The sequence below is a fragment of the Drosophila eugracilis genome, unplaced genomic scaffold (assembly GCF_018153835.1).
Source record: "Drosophila eugracilis isolate 14026-0451.02 unplaced genomic scaffold, ASM1815383v1 contig_534, whole genome shotgun sequence".
Taxonomy (NCBI): Eukaryota; Metazoa; Arthropoda; class Insecta; order Diptera; family Drosophilidae; genus Drosophila; species Drosophila eugracilis.
In genome coordinates this window covers 65,075-84,651 of record NW_024573410.1, presented here as the reverse complement: position 1 = coordinate 84,651, position 19,577 = coordinate 65,075, and the positions used below count along the sequence as shown (strand labels likewise).

Here is a 19,577-nt window from a genome sequence, read left to right as displayed (position 1 = left end):
TTGAGCGCGACCTATCCCAAAGTTTTTGGCTCGGATGGCATCCACATGCTGAGCCTTCCAGTGCGCAATGTTGAATCTGCGCTAGATTGGCGCCAGCACGTGCCACGCCGCAGTCCAGCTGTTGGTTGGCGAACCCACCTTGCCCCCTGACCCTGCCCAATGCACACACACATGCACACTCCACGTCCCTCAATCCCAGTGTTGCCATTCAAATCAGAGCCGAGCTGTGGGTTGACTTCTGACCATTGATATTGATGGCGCACGCAGGGAGAGGGGAGTGTCCTTCCCAGCTAGAGGAGGTAGGCGCTGCGGTCGAATGCACTCGGGCATGCCCCGAAAATGGACGCAGCTGGAGCTGGAGCTGGTGGCCTGAGGGCCGAGCTCGAGTATCTCCAACTCCATCCAGCCAGTCGGCCCTTCGCCGAAGCCTTCTTTATTGACTTTACCCTTCCAATTGGGTTTTTAGGTCAGCCCACACACACACTCTCCACACACACTTACACACACACACACACCCATCGATTGGATGCAGTCAGCAGCTCAAAGGAGCTCGGACACCCGAAATGAGGCATCCTGCAAGGCATACTTACTGGCCAACTGCAGCTGACACTTGTGGGATGTCACAGCGGATCGATGGACGTGATAAGCCAGCTGACATTCGCTTTTACTAAGCCCAATTACTTGATTCATTTTTACAAATTTAGTTTGTGTTTTCGTACTGGTCAAAGGTCAAAGTAAAGTGCAGGTGGGATAGCTGTATGTTTAAGGGAAAATGCACTTTTCTTATGGTAATTTAGTTAAGGAAACTGAAGAGTTCATGGTGTCAGGTAACTTCATTAGCCAAGCTTAAGTGCAGCTATTAACTTAAATTTAGTTTAATCAAGTTGATTAGATTTAAGGCAGAAGGAGGTGTTAGTAAGAAGGATGCCTTAGAGACGATCAGAAAGATACAGAAAGATATATACTTTATTCCCATTGGAAACCCAACTATAAATGATAGCTGAAATCCATCTAAACTAGAAGCAGGGATTACATTCTAATATGTGTGCCGTAGGGCTTCCTGGGCTGTGAATCATCCAGTGAATGGGTTTTGTCATCCGAGGGAAGGGAAGATGCCCCTGCAGTACCAAAGACTTGACGCATTTTCAGCTTATTGTTCCAAATTCGATGCCTCGGGCCAGGGCACTCGAGACCCTTTCTCATCGGGCATAATTCGTTGTATCCATCGTTGGATCGTCACAAAGGAAAAGCGATGTCATCGGCGAAAATGCAGCAAAAGCTTACCAACTTGTCACGGGGATGGGGCAAGCTTCTAAACAATGCCGCCAACCAATTTCCAAAACAATGTCAGCGTGCGCAATTTTAATGATTGCAGATATTTTAATGCGGCACCAAGTTTTTGTTCTCAGCCAGTTGTTCTACACTGAAAGAAACTGTGGATTTAAAGTTTTACAAAAGTTTAATTTAAAGGTAAGTTGTCTTTCAGTGTCCTTGATTTTCCTTAAGAATTAACCGGATTATTATATCTACTTTATGACTCAAAAATCTCTACTTTTTCTCTCACTGCTTTAGATTTATATCAAAATGTATTGGTATCTGAATCTGGTAGCTGCATCGTCAGCAATGGGTGGCCCAATCGCTGTAAAATTAGTTCATCCAGCACCACATGCCACCGCCTGTCGCAACGACCTCTCAGCGGCTAAATTGTGTGTTAGATTGTTAGTTAGATTGTTAGATAAATGGTTAGATGTGTGTAAGTGTTTTTTGCACTGTGAAACTGTTTTTCGGCAAATGCAAAATGATTGATTGACTCTCGCGGCATCATTATTATTAGCATTTTTGGTGCTCGGGTCTCCGTTTTGCCTGCGCTTCTGGCTAATTAACAGAGCTCTGACCAACTCCGATTTGGTATTTGGTATTGGTGTTGGCCTGGTTCATTCAACTCTGCCACTGATGATGGGTGAAGTACAACCGTTGGCCCAAGACTGCCTGGCCGGGTTCACTAATTGAAGGCGAGAAGGAATTACTAAATAATTTTAATGTGTTACGGTAGCTGCAGCATTAGTCCAAGTTAATTTCAACTTCTTTCTTGCTGTCTTTGGCTGCTGCAAAGAAATTTGTAGATGCGACTAGACAGGAGGTTGGTAATTTGAATACTGTTAGAGGGAAAGTCCTGAAATTAGTTTAAAAATCAAGAAAAATTACACTATGATTCGCATTTTAAGATCTTAGCTTATGTAACTATCTTTAAACTTATTAGATGTAATCTCTTTAGTACCTCAGTTTGGAATCTAACAACTTTTAAAGGCCAAAAATACCTAAGAAATATGAAATAAAAAACACTAAAACTCCATCTACATCTGATTTTGGCTAACTAAAACCGACTATCAAACTACGTAATAAGCATACAAGTTAGTCTTATGAGTTATGTATGTCCACTAAGCTTTGGAGGCAACTGTACCTTGTGCAATGTGATCGCCGCCATTTTGGTTTATGAGAGGCGAGTAATAGAGCCAACGGCACTTAATTCGTAGACAAAAACGATGGCCGACAGACGGACATTCCACAGATACTCACTCATACACCGTCCAGTACCTAATTCCAAACTTATTTTACATAATAACAGATATAGTAACCGCACCAATACACACTCATACATCGGGGTACATACCACTACACCTACTGACCCGTACTAATACTCTTATAAGCCGCTATTTGCGTGCTTTTGTTGGCCATAAAATTGTTTTTTCTTCTTCTTCTTCTCCTCTATCATAATTAAATTCATGGTTCGTGTATCATCTTCAAAAAAAAACGCTCTCTTGATCTTTCTCCCCCTCTCTCTCTCTCACTCTCTCTCTCTCTCACGCTATCTCTCTTTCTTTCTTTCGGCGTTTAATTCGTGCGCCGCAAGGTGAGTTGAGCGGTACAGATAAACGTACATATGTACAGTCATATTTACCTCGATCATTTCCATTGTCCACACACACGTTCGATAGAAAAGGAGAGCAATAGGTCATAGAGAAAGAGATGGAAAGTCGCGTGTGTGTAGGCAGAGCAAAGATTGCTGCGCGCGGAGATCCACGAAATTACAGATGGTAGCCAGTAGATAGATTTTTAACTTTAAAGTTATAAGAAAATTTTAACTTAATCTTAATCTTATTTTAAGTTTATAGATTTTATGGTAAAGAATATGGCTTAAATATAAAGAGACAGTTAAATTTTCTTAATTATTAATATTTTAAAAAAATTTTAAACTTTTAGTTACTGTTAACGTCTTAAAAAGGCATATTTTAGGGAACTCTCTAAGGGAAATCGTCTCCCTAATCCTATAATTCCAAGTTTTCCAGGGTATCTAATCTCTCGTTACCCTTCCATCTTCCCCCTCTTAGTTGTTGATTTTAATTATGCCGCCGTTGCCTCTACAAATTCCATCCAATCTAAGGCCGTGGGGTAATGTCAGGCAAAACGAAAGCGCCACCCAACCGAAGATTGCTCTCTCTCTCTCTCTCTCTAGATCTCTTACTGACACACTATGTGCTATGACTTTTTCCCCCTACCATTTCCACACGTACACGCATTTCTTTTGATAATTTCATAATCATGTTTCTATTTTTCACTTTGATAACTCAGCCAGAGATCACCGGAACTGAGAGCTTTATTTCGTACATGGCACAATGCGAGCCTTCATAACTCATCCCTGACATCGAATGCTGGTCGCCAACGCAAATGCTTACTTCCCTCACCTGCCCCCAACTGCCTGGAAAAACTCTAGGAAAACCCGCTTGGCCGGGCCGCAAGAGCTGCAAGACAAATGAAATGTCATTTGCCACGGCTCTGATCGGGGACTTTATGCTATGGCTGATATATCCCCCTATTAGGCCTTGGAATGGCAGTCTAAGATGACTCCATTAAAGGGGAGAGTAGGAGAATAGGCTGGAAAATGGAAAAACTAGGCAGTGGGGGAGATCAGGTCTTTCAATTATTGATCAGTCTTAGTTTTTTGAACTTACAAATAACAAATATCTTATATAGATGGGAGACTTTATCGATTTAAAACAGTTTTAAAAAGAGTTTTTCATATTTTCAAAATATTTTAACAGTTTGATTAAATTTTAATAAAAAATAGAAATTGACAAAAAGGAAAATGATTTTCTATAGAAATAAATTGAAATAACTTTTCCTCTAAAATAATACAAAAAAAATCTTACAAATGTCATAAACAGAAACCATTAAAAGCAACCTGAAAATACAGAAATTTCTTGTTTTTTATCAAAAATAAACTTGAACCCCCCGCCCACGAATTAGTTTTAGATTTTCATAGCAATTTCTTTCTAGCATTGAAATGCGTACAAAAATCATTTAGACAGATCGTGGCATTAAAATATATGTACATATCTATATCTAAAGGCAGATATATCAAGCGCAAAACAACCGAATATTTTAATTAGAGTATAGATATAAAAAAACAACAACAAAGGAAAGGAAAACGAACTGAGAGAGAGAGCGGCAGCAAGAAATATTAACAATAATTATACCCAAAATATCAAGATGCGACACCTATTCCATATAAATTTTAGCTTTCCACAATTTTCATTTTGTTCTCGTTGACTCTCGATAAAAATAACATTCCACACGTACACACATAGGAGAGGAAACATAGATTTGGGAAGTGAATTTTGGACAGTACCTACCCAGCCTCCCCCTGTTGGATATAGTTTATATATATATATATCGAGAGGGTCTCTGGGTAAAAATAAATACAAATGTCGCCGGCATCAATAAGATATAAATTAAAAGCGTACTACAATCCCAATGTTAATTAGAGAAGCACGAGGAGCGAAGAGAATGTGGCCGAGGTGGGGCCAGACCTGGGGCTGAGGTGGAGATAAAAGTGGAGAGAGGAGAGAAACTCCCCTTTACACTGGGAGAAGAAGAGATTGAATGATTAACACTTCTAAATAAAGATATTTTGGTTATAATTAAACTATGGTACTATGATGACTCTAAGTACTATAAATAAGGAATCAAAATAATATCTTACTAATAGATTTCCTTATGAAATGATAAAATTCTCCTTCTCTTGCATTATCTTTGGGCCTAATAAAAACTTTTACCTCTTATTCACTAATCAAAACTGGTAATAATCCCTGTTTTAGTTTCTACTAAGATATAACCAAAGATATACATTAACTTTTCTCTCAGTGCGAGATTGCATATTGTTCAAGAACACCCCTCGCCACCCATCCAATTTCATACCTTGCTTCAATGGCTGCATTTGACATGCTGTCTTGTATCTATTAGATACATTAGCCACCGCATGCCACCAACTTCTGTGCTCCATTTTTGGTATCATCTACCGTTGCATCCACAGTTTGTTGCATCCACAGATCGTTGCATCTGAAGATCATCATTGGGCTGGCTGGCTGCTGCTGCGACAATTTCGATGTTCTCGCATTTGAAGTGTTTTTACACGTAAATTTATTTTGTTTTTGTCGACTTTAATAAAGTTGCATCTGCCGCGGGGTGGCACCTTATATAGCTTTGCTATGGGCTGCCGAAGTGGGTGGGAAAACTTTATTTATTCCCAGCCTTAGGCAGCTTAATGACTTCCTGCAGGGGCGAGACTACTGTGAAAGTGGGAAATCTGAGGAAGGGAAAGATTATGGTGAGGTATATCTATATGAAAACTGTCTCAGATTTTAGAATTATTGTTTTGGCATGAATATAAGTATAACGAAAGGAAATTATGAGGATTTTTCTGTTATGAGAAAATATATTAAAAATAACTAATAACTATACGGTTTCCCTTTAACATACTGATAACCGTAATGTAAATTAGGCATTGAAATTACTCATTTAAATCCGCTTTTAAGTACTGATCTAATTCCCACCTTTGTGCTACAAATGAACATTTTTCCTCAGTTGCGTCATTTCTATTGCATTTTCAAACGAGTTCAAATGATTTATGGCAATCCGCGTGCCAACTACTGGGCATTCCAATGACTTTTAGAATAGGCTAGGAAAACATTTTTAAAACCAACTTTCTTTAGAATTTTAAAACTAATCATTTCATTTTAACATTATCCTTAATTCCTTTTTAAGAAATATATTTTCTTGAAACTTTTAATAAAGATGCCATCATAGTTTAAAAATCAAAGATTTTATCCTTTTTTCCCTATTACCTTATAAAAATAAACATAAACAAGGTCAAACGGCGTATAAGTTATTTCGATTAAACGCGTTTTTATTTATGGTAACTATAATTTATAAGAGGAGGCACATTTTCTGGCACTTAGCACCCAATGAATCAAAAAACTCAGACTGCTCCTCTCTTCTTTTTCTTCTTATATTAGCCTTCTTCTTACCAAAAACACTTTTGAGCAATTCTGCAATTCAATTGGTCGACGCTGGTTGGCTTTCTTTCTTCCCGGACTCTCTGCAGTCTTCACCTTGCCACTTTGCCCGGTTGGAAAAGTAAACACAATCTGATTGTATGGCTTAGATAATAGTCCGAACGATGTTCGCATGAGTGTGTGTGTGAGTTGGACCATTTGGGCAGGGGGCTAAGAACGCGTTGCACACAACATGTTTGCCAGGCAACACCAAACAACGGACATCGAACATCGCGCATGGAACTTCGAACTTGGAGCTGGCGAAGGCGTCGGATTTGACTCTTATTACGCGTAGTTTTCAGAAATCAGTCGGGCAGCAAGTGTCGTGGTTCAAGTGCGGCTAAAATACAAGATTAAGATACAAATTAAAACAGCAATTGCTGCTGAATAAACTCTTGTTATTAATTATAAATTAAAAACAAACTGAAAATAAAAAAATATATATTTCAATTAAAAAAATAACAAAACACTTAAATTATAATATTTTTTGTGATTTTCACAATGTTTTGATGGCTTGGTAGTAAACTATCAAAACTGCAATAAGACCAAAGTTAATATCAAATAAATACTGGATAAAAAAAAGGAACAAACATAAAAACACTTTAAAAAAAAACAAACCAAAACAAACTGTGTTAACTATTTTCCTTAAAAATTTGTGAAATTCTAGTTTCCAGTGAAAAACTAAAACAAAATTGCAACGGCAACGCGTCGGCAAATTGGCATAAATAAATAAATAAAATCCCAGTCGATTTTTTTTGCTGCTGCTGCTGTTGTTGTTGTTCTTTTTTTACAACCTGATTTTTATGAATGAATGCAGCTACAGCGACAAAAAAAACGCCAACAAAAGAGCGAGACGGAGCGAGTCGCGTGCACAGGAGCGAAATCGCAGAAGTAAAGGGGGGCGTTAAAAAAACAACACAAAATAAAGGAGAGCGGCGGGAAAAAAAAGCGGACAGGTTGTCCCGTTCGATTTGCCGCCCACCGCCCCTATTTTTTTCTAGCTCTTTTGTTATGTTGTTTTTGTTTCCTTTTCGCTTTTCCTAGGCGACACACACGCTCATGCTCGTCACTTTGTTGCCTTTGCTTTTGCTTTTCGCCTGCCTGTCAGCGCTTGTCACAAACACACACACAAGCGTACACACACACATGCCTCAATTGTTGTCGTTGCAAAATTAATAACGGAAGTTGTGCATTTTATTAATAAAAACGAAATTCACACAGAACCAGATTCACAATCACAATCAGAATCAGAAAAAAAAACCAGAACACGAAACTTGCTGCGAAAAAAGCAAGAGAAAAAAACAGAAAACGCAAGTGCAGCGCGACGACTTCTTCTTCTTCTCCTTGTTGTGGCGTCTTTCTTCTATTTCTCGGCTTCTCGGAAAATCCAGGAGAAAACGCTTTCTGTTTTTGCCCTTGATTCTCATTTATTTATTCTTGTTGTTATTGCAGTTGTGCAGTGTTAAATAATCAAACTAAATTCTAAATCGGCTAACCAAAATAGTGCTAAAAGTCCCAGATAAAAAAAAACAAACAAAACGAATTCATAAAGGGAAATCCTTGGAAAATAACCATCAGTGTTTCAAAAGTGTTCAAATTTTTACAATTGCGCCAAAGCATCAGCAAAATCAGCGACGCTCTTCTGCAATCATTGGGAAATTCCAAGAAAATTGGAAGAAACAACAGTAAAGTTGGTAAGTTTCGGAAAAATATTTATTTTAACCCTTTCATTTATTCAACACTTTTTGATAAACTTGGGTAAAACACTTTTTACGGTAAAGTGAACTCTTTTTTAACATAAGCTAAGGGATATTTCTCGGTTCTGAATTAAAACAGAAACTTTTTTTAGAATAAGTTTTTTATAACTTATTTTGAAAAGCATATATTAAAATGAGAATATCAAAACTTTGTCATCAAAAAGATAACTTACCTCCATCTTAATTACTTTAAATCAAAGCCAAATCATTTTCCATATTAACTAGTTCAAATCGCAATAAAAATACAGTAAACTAGAACTTTCTCGCTTGTTTAGCTCTTAAATGGCCCTGTGTTTCAGTCTTTGATTTTGTTTAACATAAACTGATTTAGGTTAACAAATCTTTTATGACCATGATCTTTATTTGCGATCTCTCTGGGTGATCGTAAAGCCAAGTTAATGGCTTACAGAAAAAACTGACTTACAAAAGGCGTTAACATTTTGAAAAAAACTCAAAAACTAGCAAACCAAAATGTGTGAATCTTTTGAAAAATTTTAAGATACTTTTTATGATTGGTGTGGCGGTCGTTGAGGACAGTCCCCACCAAATGGTGTGTCCTCTTCCGATTTGATAAATGAATCTTTTAGATTTTGTGTTGGAAAATGTTTTCGGGGGGAATTTTGTGCAGTAATTGCCAACTTATGCGAGGCAGTGGCAGCAGCATAGCAGTATGGCCAATAATGGTAATAGCAGCTAATGAACTTGCCTGGATTTTCGATTCGGAGTTGGGGGGTCTTCGATACCTGAAACCACCGCGTAAGTGTAGATTCCTCGCCTCGCTGTTTTTTCACCGGCGTTGAAAACAAACACAAATAGATGTGTGGCAACATGGGGATGCTGGGAAACAAAAAGGGGAATGCCGAGTGCAGAGAGGAGGCGAACAATTAACGCGTCGCTGTAATTACAGCAAATGGTAAAAAATGTGTGTGTTGGGAAGACAACTAACCAGAAAAAGGCTAGAAAGAAAGAAATACAAAATATTAATAATCAATAGCCCGCTAAAAGGCATCGGTCGAGTTGGTCGCGATGGTTGAGGCAATTTTATCGGTCATTGAACGGTTGAGAAACCAAGACCAACCACTAACACCTAAACCAAGTTAACAAAGATTTACAAGCCAAAAACGCAAAACGCCAAGCTGGAAATTATGCCAAAAATAAAAAAACACAAAGTAAGAAGCGATCGGTTTTTGGTTAATTACCCGGACTAAGGCCCAGGCCAAATCTCCGTTAACCTTCGGGGTACAAAATCTCCAAAGGGGGTTGGCGGGGCTGAGCAGTTAATTACATAAAAACAAGTGATTTGCGTGTGCGCTGCCGCTGTAGCTGTAGCTGCTGCTGCTGCCCACCGGCATCGATTCCAGTTCCAGCTCGGTTTCTAAGATTTTTTCACGTTGGGTAATTTTCAACTCGCCAACTTTCGGCCCCGGCTAATTAGCGGAGAAAATCTTTGGCAGAAGCCGAATGACCATTTGCAGGCTGAACTCTTGTGGGTCGCTAGTGGAGAGGTAATGTGTCTAAGAACAGGTGACCTTTGACTTAAGTTTTAAGGCCCTTAAATATCATTAAAGAAAAATAATCGATTGGTTAGTTTAGAATCATAAATACGTGTTACGTTATGACCCATTTGGATTTGACTTAATATAATATTAATTTTGTAACATTTAATGATATTTTCGGAATATCCATTATCCTTTATTTTTAAGTTTAATTCTTAAAAAAGTGTTGAAAAAAAGTACATTTAGCCATCATTTCCGTTTCATTTCATCATGTCTCAAATCAGTCCTCCAGCCTCGTCCTCCTTTCTCTACTTAGCTTCCGAATGACCTTTGCTTGGCGCCGTCTTCTCCGCATCCTTTCATTCCCTGTTCCCCTTCTAGAACCCCTCTGCCCTCACACTCCTTATAATTTATCATAAAAAATAAAAGTTTTTTTTTGGCTTTTTACGAACCTTTTCATGGGGTTCCTGCCCCCCTGCGGTCAGAAAATTTGGGAAGGGAGCTGGACAATCGGCGCCGTGACTGCGTTCTAGATAAATAAGCATTCTTAATTATCCCTTGGCCTCCGTTTTTTTCCAGTGGGGTGGCAAAAATGTTATAAACAATGGAAACCGCGCACTTAATGCGTTTTCTGTTTTCCACAAGAAGGCAGAACCAAAAAATGAAGAAAAACCGAGAGCGGGCAAGTATTTTTCTTCATATTATTCATTATTTTGTGGCCGAAAAAAAAACGAGGAAAATGTTTTTATTGCCTGCGAAAAAGGGTATAAAATGGCCCATCGCCATTAGCCAAGGACCCGCACAAACGGGACGACAACAATTCCAATCAAAAATGAAAAGAGATTTCAAAGTGGCCAAGAGTCCGCCTGATATGCAATGATGGGCAGTAAAAATTGTGGGGTGGGAAGGGGATTGAAAGGGCCCTAAAAAAATGCCGTCGGTAGATGAGATTTGGATTTGCGGGCCATGACAGGCCAGTGACTTTTCACTTTTTCGCATGTGAGCAAATGTGTAATTGAAGTTCCGCTCGAAAAGAAAGGCCAAAGGGAGCGGGCCAAGAAACAAAGGAATGCCCGAAAAGGACTCTCTGAGGACTTGGCCATTTCGTTCAATGGTTGCCTTTCTCACTCGCCGACGGCGCCTTGGCCCAAAGTCGCGATTGCCACATGAGTTGGCACAAAATCAGAAAATCACAAAATCAGTAAATCGCTCACAGAAGTGCACGGAAAGTGCAGGGAAAATGAAAATGATGTGGCACTTTCTCAAAGCTACCTGCCATGTAAAATCATCAAAAAATAACAAAAAAACAGAAAAAATATATCCTTCAAAAATATTATTGCAGGAGCAAAGGATTTAAGCGGAATATTCATAGCTACATCGATTTGTACAAATACTCTCATCATAATATTTGCCGTTATTCTTCGAGAACCTTATAACGACACCTTTTCAAAACGTAAGCCAACGTAAACATTTGCGTTTTTAGGGGGTGCCTTACAGTGGTCACTCGGAAATACATACTTGAAGAAGCATAGAAAACAGACTGTTCTTTTGTATATTTAATTTACATCAAATAGTGAGTTTTTACTTGTAAAAAAGTTTATTATTCAAAATATGAAAACCAATTTAATGCCGTTTTTAAAATACGTATTCTATTAAACGTAATAAAGTTTTAATAGGTATCTCTATTTCCTACTGCGTAAAACAAGTTTTTTAAAGAGGAAGCTTTGTCATATATTAAATTTAAATTAAAATGCTTTTATTGCTTTTGATGTTTTGATCGTGGTTAATTATAAATTGAAGCTTTAAGTCATACGACAGAAACTGAAAAATCTATAAAGAAAGATGCCCAGTTCAAGAAACCAAATTTCAAGTTTAAGATCTCCTAAAACTAAAACTGACCGAAAAATCTTTAAAGATTTTTGTGGCTTCCAAAGTCTAATTGCAAGACACTTATCTTCAGTGCTTAAGAATCAACTATTTCTTGATTTCCCAGCACCCTAAGGACTCGTAACGTAGCCGAACTTTAAGTATTAAGAGAACGTAACGTAACGAAAAGTACAACGGCAGTTTGAGTTATTTTGCCCATTTCGTTTCTGCCCAGCCCACGACCTAAAAAAAGCGATTTCTATATGTTTGCGACTATAGCAGAGTGTGCTGTCCGTGTGTTTAGTATTATCAAATACAATTTTCTAACGCAGTCGCACTTTCAACGATGACAGCAGCGACGCCGGCAGAGGCACCGACAGTGACTGAGGCCCCCCAAAAGCAGCAACAACAAAGGCCCCCCAACAATTGCAGTTTTAAGTGAAAATAAAATGCATGACAACAGCAGTGGAAAGGCAGAAGCAACAACAACAATGCATGCCTAAAACCTAATAAAAATTCAAATTAACATTTGAAAGAGTGAGCCGGCAAATAGAGAGCGTAAGAGATAGCTACATAGATGATAGAGAGTGCTGCAATGAGTAAGCGAGACAGGCTTATTCGAAGGACAGAGAGCAAACTAGAAAAAGAGAAAGAGACAGCGACGCAACCGAAAAAGCTTATGAAATTCTATTAATTTTTGAACAAAACGAAATGTAATCCCTGCAAAAATGACCCATCGCCACCGAAAGCACCCAGGCCACCATTGCCACTCCTACATTTCTAATCGACCGAACGATGGAAAACCGAAGCGAGACTTTCCGATTCTTATTCCGATTCCGATTCAGGGACCGATGCCAATGGATGCAGCGTCCAAATATTGTTTGTTGTTTTTTTCCCTATTTTGTTGCACTTTGTTTTTGTGTTGATGTTGCTTCTGTCGTTGCTGCTGTTGTTGTTGTTGTTCTGGTTGTGCAGATTGCAGACACTCGCATAATAATGCAATTTGCCATCTGCCATGGAACGACGTTCCGTTCCGTTCCGTCCGGCTTCGAATATTCGACGTCACGCGCCAAAAAGACTGCGGTGTTGTTGTTGTTGTGGTTGTCTGGCCTCTGAAAGTCTGTTTGTCTGTCTCATTTCCCCCTTCTGGATCCCTCTGCCTTCTGCATGCATACAAGCATACGAACACCTACAAAAGCACAAATACCAAAGGATACAAATGTACAGTAATCACTAACAAGATGTAATTTTTTGTAGAATATCAAAAAATGTACATCTTATCAGTTTTAACTCCTCTTGAGAAAAATTATAGAAAACGTTTTATTATAAAATTAAACTATTGAATATGTTTTTTAATTTGAACTTATGGAGTTCCCACTGTGGCTACAAAGAAGGCAACAAATCGGTAGCCACCTGCAGGCTGCTTGTCTTTTGCACTCACACTTTGCGGGCAAACTAATACATTCAAACGATGCGACTCTTGTCGTTTGATACTGTGCACTCTTCGCTGCTCTCTTTGCTCCGATTTTTGCACTGCCCCCCTGACCCTTGGCCCGTTGTTAATCCTTTTTCCGCTGCTGCAGTTGACGGCCTCGAATCGCCTTCGGCTGTCGTCGGCTGTGAATATTCGCGATTCAGTTTCATCTTCCTCTTGCTTCGCTTTTTTTAACGAATATTATGTGTGTGTGTGTTTGTGCGTTGCTTTTGCGATTTTTGTTTTTGTCCTTTTTTTCGCACAGTTGCGAGTTTTCCACGAAAAACAGCTGCAAAAAAGCACGTGTCATCGCTGACTCGCCCATTTCATCGTGTGCGTTTTCCCCAGTGTCTCTCCTGCTTTCCCCATTTACCGCCAACCTCGCTCTCTCACCCTACACCACTTTTCCCTTTTTTCATGGTCGCTTTGGCCCCCAGCTTTATTTGATTTTTATGCTTGCGGATTTTCTTTTGATTTCGCTGTTCGCGATTGTTGTTCTTGTGTGAAAGCGTTTTCGTAGACAGGACAAATCGGGGAAACCCCATGGCGATGATGACGATGACGAGATGATGACGATGTCGTCTGTTTTGGTGGCACAAACTGGGAGGCGGAGGTAATAGCCCTGTGCAACGTGCCGCAAATGCAGTTCTTTGGCAGACTTTTCCCAATTCTCCGCTGTTCTTGCCACACAGCCAAATTATTGATTTGATTTCTCGATTTGGCCGCGAGCCAAGCGCCAACTTGGTTAAAAGCAAACAACGAAAATACTGCTTAAGATTGCACACACCCAAAGGATACAGTGGTCGCTGGAAAATGAGATCTGTTCAGTCTTCGATTTTCTAAATTATCAATAACTTCAAAAACCAAATTAAAAGTATTTGATTTTTCAGAACTCTTTGTTATTAAGAAAGTTTTTATAAAGTTTTCAAGTTTTAAAGAGACCACTGTAGAGCCTTGGCTAGCCCACACACCATCTTGCAGAAAGTTGCCTTAGATGATGGCATAACCACTGCACCCCCGAATCCTCAACCCAACCTCTATGGCAGAATCGAAGCTGCAATAAATAAAAGACGTTTCAGCCCTTTTGAGCCCTTTCCACAAAGAAGTCGCCACTCGGACTGGCCTTCTATGGGTATTCTTCTTCAATGTGGGTTTTGGTTTTGGTGTTGTTGCTGTTGCTGCTGGTGTTGGTGCAACTTGAGACTGCAGTCTGGGAATTGCGCTCTTGGTGGCTCCATCTCTTTGGGGTTTCTCTTAGGTTTTCAAACCGAAACCCCCCGATTTTCTCAGCTGGGGTTTGTTATTGTTTTTCTTGCCGTTTTGCCGGCTGGCGAGCGAACAACCACATGAATGAATATGAATATGAGTGCGTGGCTCTCTTTCTTACCCCAACTCGTCCCATCTCGTTCTATGGGCATTCGGTAACTTCGGTTCGAGTTTGAAACGAATCTTCGAGAGCTTCGTGTTGCATCGAACCTGCTCGATGATATCTTTTGGCAAAGGGGTGGTGGTGGTGACAAGAAAGGGGGCAATAGGCAATAACCGGAAACGGAAATCATATTTGGGCAAGTTCTAATGCCATCAACGATTGCAATTAAATGGCCAAATGCCAATTGTTTTAAGCCTGCAAAGGGGCAGGGATAGAGGTGCGAAAAAGAGACAACAGCAGCAGCAGCAAGAAAAAACCAGACTCTGCCATTAACCGTTAATGCACGGATCGTAAATCGAACTGAAAGGAAGGTGTGTCATGCGGACTTATAAATAAAATTAACAACCAGCCCAGCCAAGTGAGGAGAAGTGAGGTTAAGGCGGAAATATTTGCGCGACTTTGTTGCCTCTCGTTATTGCTTTCGTTGTTGTTGTTGCTTTTGCTGTAATTAATGGCAAACAATTACAAAAAAAAAAAAAAACAAAAACAAAAACGAGAGCTGGAGGAGAAAAAGAATGAGGCTTCGGAGTGGAATTACAGAATAAAAGGCGAAGAGCAAGTTAAAAAGTGAATTACCTGATAAAGGACAAAACGCGATTTGAGGTGTGTTTGCTGAGTTTCCACCGATTCCAAACCGTCCCACTGCGATTCCACATTCAATCCATCCGGTCAACAATGCGTGTGTCTTGGGTTAAGCACTGCCGCCCAGCATGGGTTCATCCACTCTGGACAGTGGGCCATAACTCTATTTTCTTTCATAATTTTGAATTAGTAAATCATTTATCTATAGTTTTGTTTATTTTTAGTTTTTCATTACTTTGTTCATACATTTTGGTAGTTACAATGCACCTAAATGTAATAACAAAAGTATTCGATTTACTTGGAAAATATTGTATTGACTCCACTGTATTTATCCTTTCATTATGGGCTTCCTGCCCCTCATGCCCCATCCCCTAACGGCGGTCAGTGTCCAGCTGACGCGCTTAATTAATTACGCGATTGTATTTGTGACTAACTGCTTACCTCCCTACCTCATCTACCGCTCCTTCCCCCTTCTTGGGCACAAAGTTTTGCGGTAATGCAATCGCTTGTTTTGGTTGTAAGAAGGTGGAGATGGGCAGTTGGGTCAATGGAATGTGGTGCGGGGGCAAGGACGTCCCGTCACTGGGGAGAAATTAATACCCACTTAAGCTTAACTGGACAGTTGCCGCTGCTCCGACTTCTTTTCCTGGCTAAGATTCTTCTTTCTTTTTTGGCCATCTGCCGAAGGTGATTCACAATGCGCATAAATAAACGCTTCCAAGTATTTCGATGCTTTATGCCAAATTTAACTTTGTTCTGGCTTACAACCCCCTCCCTCTGCAACTGCTTACCTTAACCTCGGTTTTGAGTAATTTCCCAAGTCCTGCAATTATCCTAGGTGGGTTAATATACCCCCTATAATGCAGTCGCCTTTTCTCGAAAAATTATGAAGTAAAAAACGTTTTTATTACCAAAAATTACAATGTGCGAACGGAAAGGAAGGCGGTTAACAGTGAAGGGGTCAATGGCAGGAGTACACTGTGAAAAAATCTAAGGGAAGTACATATAACATTAGATTTTTAAGCTTTACATACTATTAGATATGTGTTAATTAAGATAAGATACTTCAAAGTTAGAAGAATGGGTATTTCCGAAAGATATTTAGTTTTTAAACTTTCCTTTGAGATGCTAAAAATGCTGTAACCTAAAACTAAGTTTAAGGTTCTATATTGAATCCTATCTTTCTGTGCATAGTTCGGGAGTAAGGATCAGAGGTTCCTTCTGGTGTCCAACTGTCCTTTGGTCAGCCTGCTTTTTGTGATGGTTGGATAGTTGTGGGCCCGTCAGCAAATAAACACTCTAACCCCGCCACCGAGAAGAGCTGGCCTAGCAGGAGGTTAATTTCATTAGAAATTCATATTTTTTTGTTGTTATGTTTTGGGTTTCATGTATGTGGGTTCGATGGGTCAGAAGGGTCAAAAGGCGGTAGGGGGTAGGCTATGTCGAAGGGCGTTGCTTGGACATGTGTAAATGTGAGCAATAAAAAATAAATTTCATATTTCCAGCTATACGTTGTTGCTGTGTGAGTGTGTTATTATTGTCGTAATTTGTTTATAACGGTATTTATGAAATGGTCACAAGTCAACGCGTTCCAACAACAACAACTACTAGACAGGACTAACCCCATAACACGCACCAGGACTCCCTCACACCCCCTGAAAGGCCCCCTATCACCAATTATTCTTATTACGCCTATTACTACTTTTTTTTAACCACTTTCCATTGTTGTTGTTGTTTTTTGGGGTTTTTGGTCCCCCTCTAGTTTTCCCGCAGCTCCTGCTGACCTTTTATGTTAATCGCATTTGGCTTGTAACTCGGCTAGAGAGAGAGAAGTCTTGTAGCCAGTAATTGATATGCGTCCTAATCATGCAATCCTTTGTTACCCCCCACTCTGGACCTGATATTTCCGCCCACTTGCGCGGGGGAAAAACAACTTTGGCTTGTGGCTTGTTAGTTGTTGGTTGTAGTGGAAGAAGAAGTAATTACAAGCATTGCTGCTCGGCTTGTATTAAGGCTAAAATGACGTCAGCCCTCAATTAATGATCACAGGAAAAAACACAGGAATCACCGGGCATTATTTGCATAATTAGCGGTGAATCATATCTGTAATTATCTGTAAGGGATTCAAGTAGAAGTTAAGTTTACATTTTAGTCAAAGGTAGGTCTTTGTTAGCCAAGATCATAGTCTACCAACTTCGTTTTGAGATGTTATTGATAAAATAACTGATTTAACTTAATATACACTAAAATTTAAGCCACATTCTGTGTCTCAAAGTTTAGTTCTGCCACACCTTCTGTACTATATCAGCTTACCAATAACCTTAACCAGTTTTAGTTAAGTTTTTTGTTAGTTTCTACACCAAACTACGTCGCCGATTTGGGTCTCTCGCGGAGATCTGGCATTTGCTGGCTAATTAATAAACTTTCACATATCTGATTTCGGAAATCTTTTCACTTGCAGCCGCTTGAATGGTTTGAGATTTAACCGAAAATCGTTTTATGTAAATTATCAACGAAAGAAATGTGGAGAGTTATAAGTCGCAGATGAGTTAAAATGCCGTAGGGAAAGAGGGAAAGGGGGTTTTTTTCTGTATAATTTATTGCATTTTGATAGTTAGAGTTTAATTACAGCATTTCACTCCGCTGTTCGAGGCAGTGAAAGTGCAAGTGGCTGAGGTTTTAGATTAGTACCTGGCTGACCATTTTCGATTCCAAGGCTTGCGATCGGAGCCTTCGAGCCAGCGAGATTAACCTTTGACCTCCTGCCGCCCAGGTAGAAAATCGTGAGCGTAACAGTTGCACTTTTCCCGGTCGTGACCCCTTGGAAAATCATAAAACAATAAATCTTTTTAATATCTTCTCCTTGTTCTTGAAACTAAATTCTGTTGGCCTCTTTTTTTTTTGCTTCTTTTTCCCTCTGTTTTGTGGGCGTTCGTTTTCCTTTTCTTTAGCGTTTTTTTTTTTTGGTTTTGTTTTCTGGGAGAGTTTCTCACGTCCTTTGGCTTGGAGGGGGTGAGGTCAGCAAGCGTGGGCGTGGCCATTACTCAAGTTTGTGGATTTGAAGTAATAACTCAGTGCGTCATAAAAATTTTAATTGCTTTGGGTTTCTTCTGTGCGAAAGCAGTTCGGGTAATTAACATTAACCCAAAAATGTCCAAAGAAACAAAGCCGGAACAATGCAAAGCACCCACAGCAGCAGCAGCAACATGCCACGAACAATGAGGCAATAAAAATTGCAGCGCATAATTTTCCACCACCGGCCGAACCCTTTTTTTCTGGATGTTGTTATTGCTGAAAATTTCCACGCGTATCAGTAATTAGTTTGCTTATTGTTTTTCTTTTTCTGTTGGCTCTCTTTTTCGGGTCAAAAATGGGGTAATGTTTGGTACTAACCCTTAATCGCAGCACCAACTTGCCATGTCCAAGAAGGGATCTCCAAAAACTAAGATCTTTTCAGTTTGTACAGAACAAGGACAAAAGGCGGTCAGGCCGCCTTGTCAAACTGGAAATTTATATATGGTAAGATCAAAAGGGCCAAAAATTCAACAGCAATTGTTGCAGTTCCCCTGAGTGTGTGTGTGTGAGTGCTAAGTGGGTGCAATTAGACCGTTGAACGAACAGGTAAACAGGTAACCCACATAGAGAGTTTTGGGTCTGTCTGGAATTCGATTTCTCTGGGTCGGTCGATCTCTATATTGGCTTTGATCCTAAATGCAACGAATTGAGCCACGCATCGAAAGGTGGCAATAAATTCTGATTGCAATTGACACTTTTATCGCCGGCCCAAACGAATCGAGGGTCAATTTAAAATATCTTCTAATGGTCAACTGTTTTTTTTTCGATCTTTTGTTACAGAGGCTGAGTCAATTTCAAGCAGCTGAAGGGCGAAGAAGCAACTGCAGGCAGCAACATCTACAAAGAAGCAAGCTGCAACAGAGAGGCAAAACTAAATCAGATCATAGGAATCTTGTGGAACAGCGGCAGCGGCGTTAACCAGCAGCAGCAACATGTGAGTACCACTCAAATTTCCATTAAGTGGACTGGCCAAATCAATTCGCTAATTGAATGCCGCGCAATTGAAAAGCTTCTTAATGTTGTTAAATTTGAACGAGTTGGCATCCCCCTCGACGGGGCTGCTCTCTATTCCCTCTTTTGTACACCACCCCTTTCGCTGCCCCTTCGGTTAACAGTCTTAATAGAATCAAAGAGCGACGCAATATTACTTTTAATTTGGCGTAATTGTGGCGGTCTCAGTCTCCTCTAAGTCCCAATGCCTCACCCCTTGGTGCCTCTATTTGCTATAAAATACAGCTCACCCCCTTGGCAGTGCACAGAGAGAAAAGATTACTAAATCGAATTGAAATATTTGAATATCTTTGAGATATTTTTGAGGAAATCTAAGCAGGGTTCAAGAAAAAAGTTTAAATTAAATCTGTTAATCTAACTGTAAATAGATTTCTCTCTGTGTAACCCCTTCTTACTCCTTCTCTACTGACCACTCTGCGATACAGATTTACTCGTGTCCATCGCTCTATGGCAACAATAAAAAATCCAAATTCACATTCGAATTGGTCAAACATA

At 39.7% G+C, this 19,577-nt stretch overlaps 1 protein-coding gene across 1 annotated transcript in view; it reads left to right on the top strand.

The window, feature by feature from the left end:
- Window positions 1-6,686: 6,686 nt before the first annotated feature.
- Window positions 6,687-19,577, top strand: part of LOC108111869 (protein abrupt) — a 46,708-nt gene continuing 33,817 nt past the window's right edge. The window contains 3 exon segments of the mRNA XM_041819300.1: window positions 6,687-6,942; window positions 7,845-8,086; window positions 18,852-19,005. The gene's annotated coding sequence lies outside the window, so the exon portion shown is untranslated.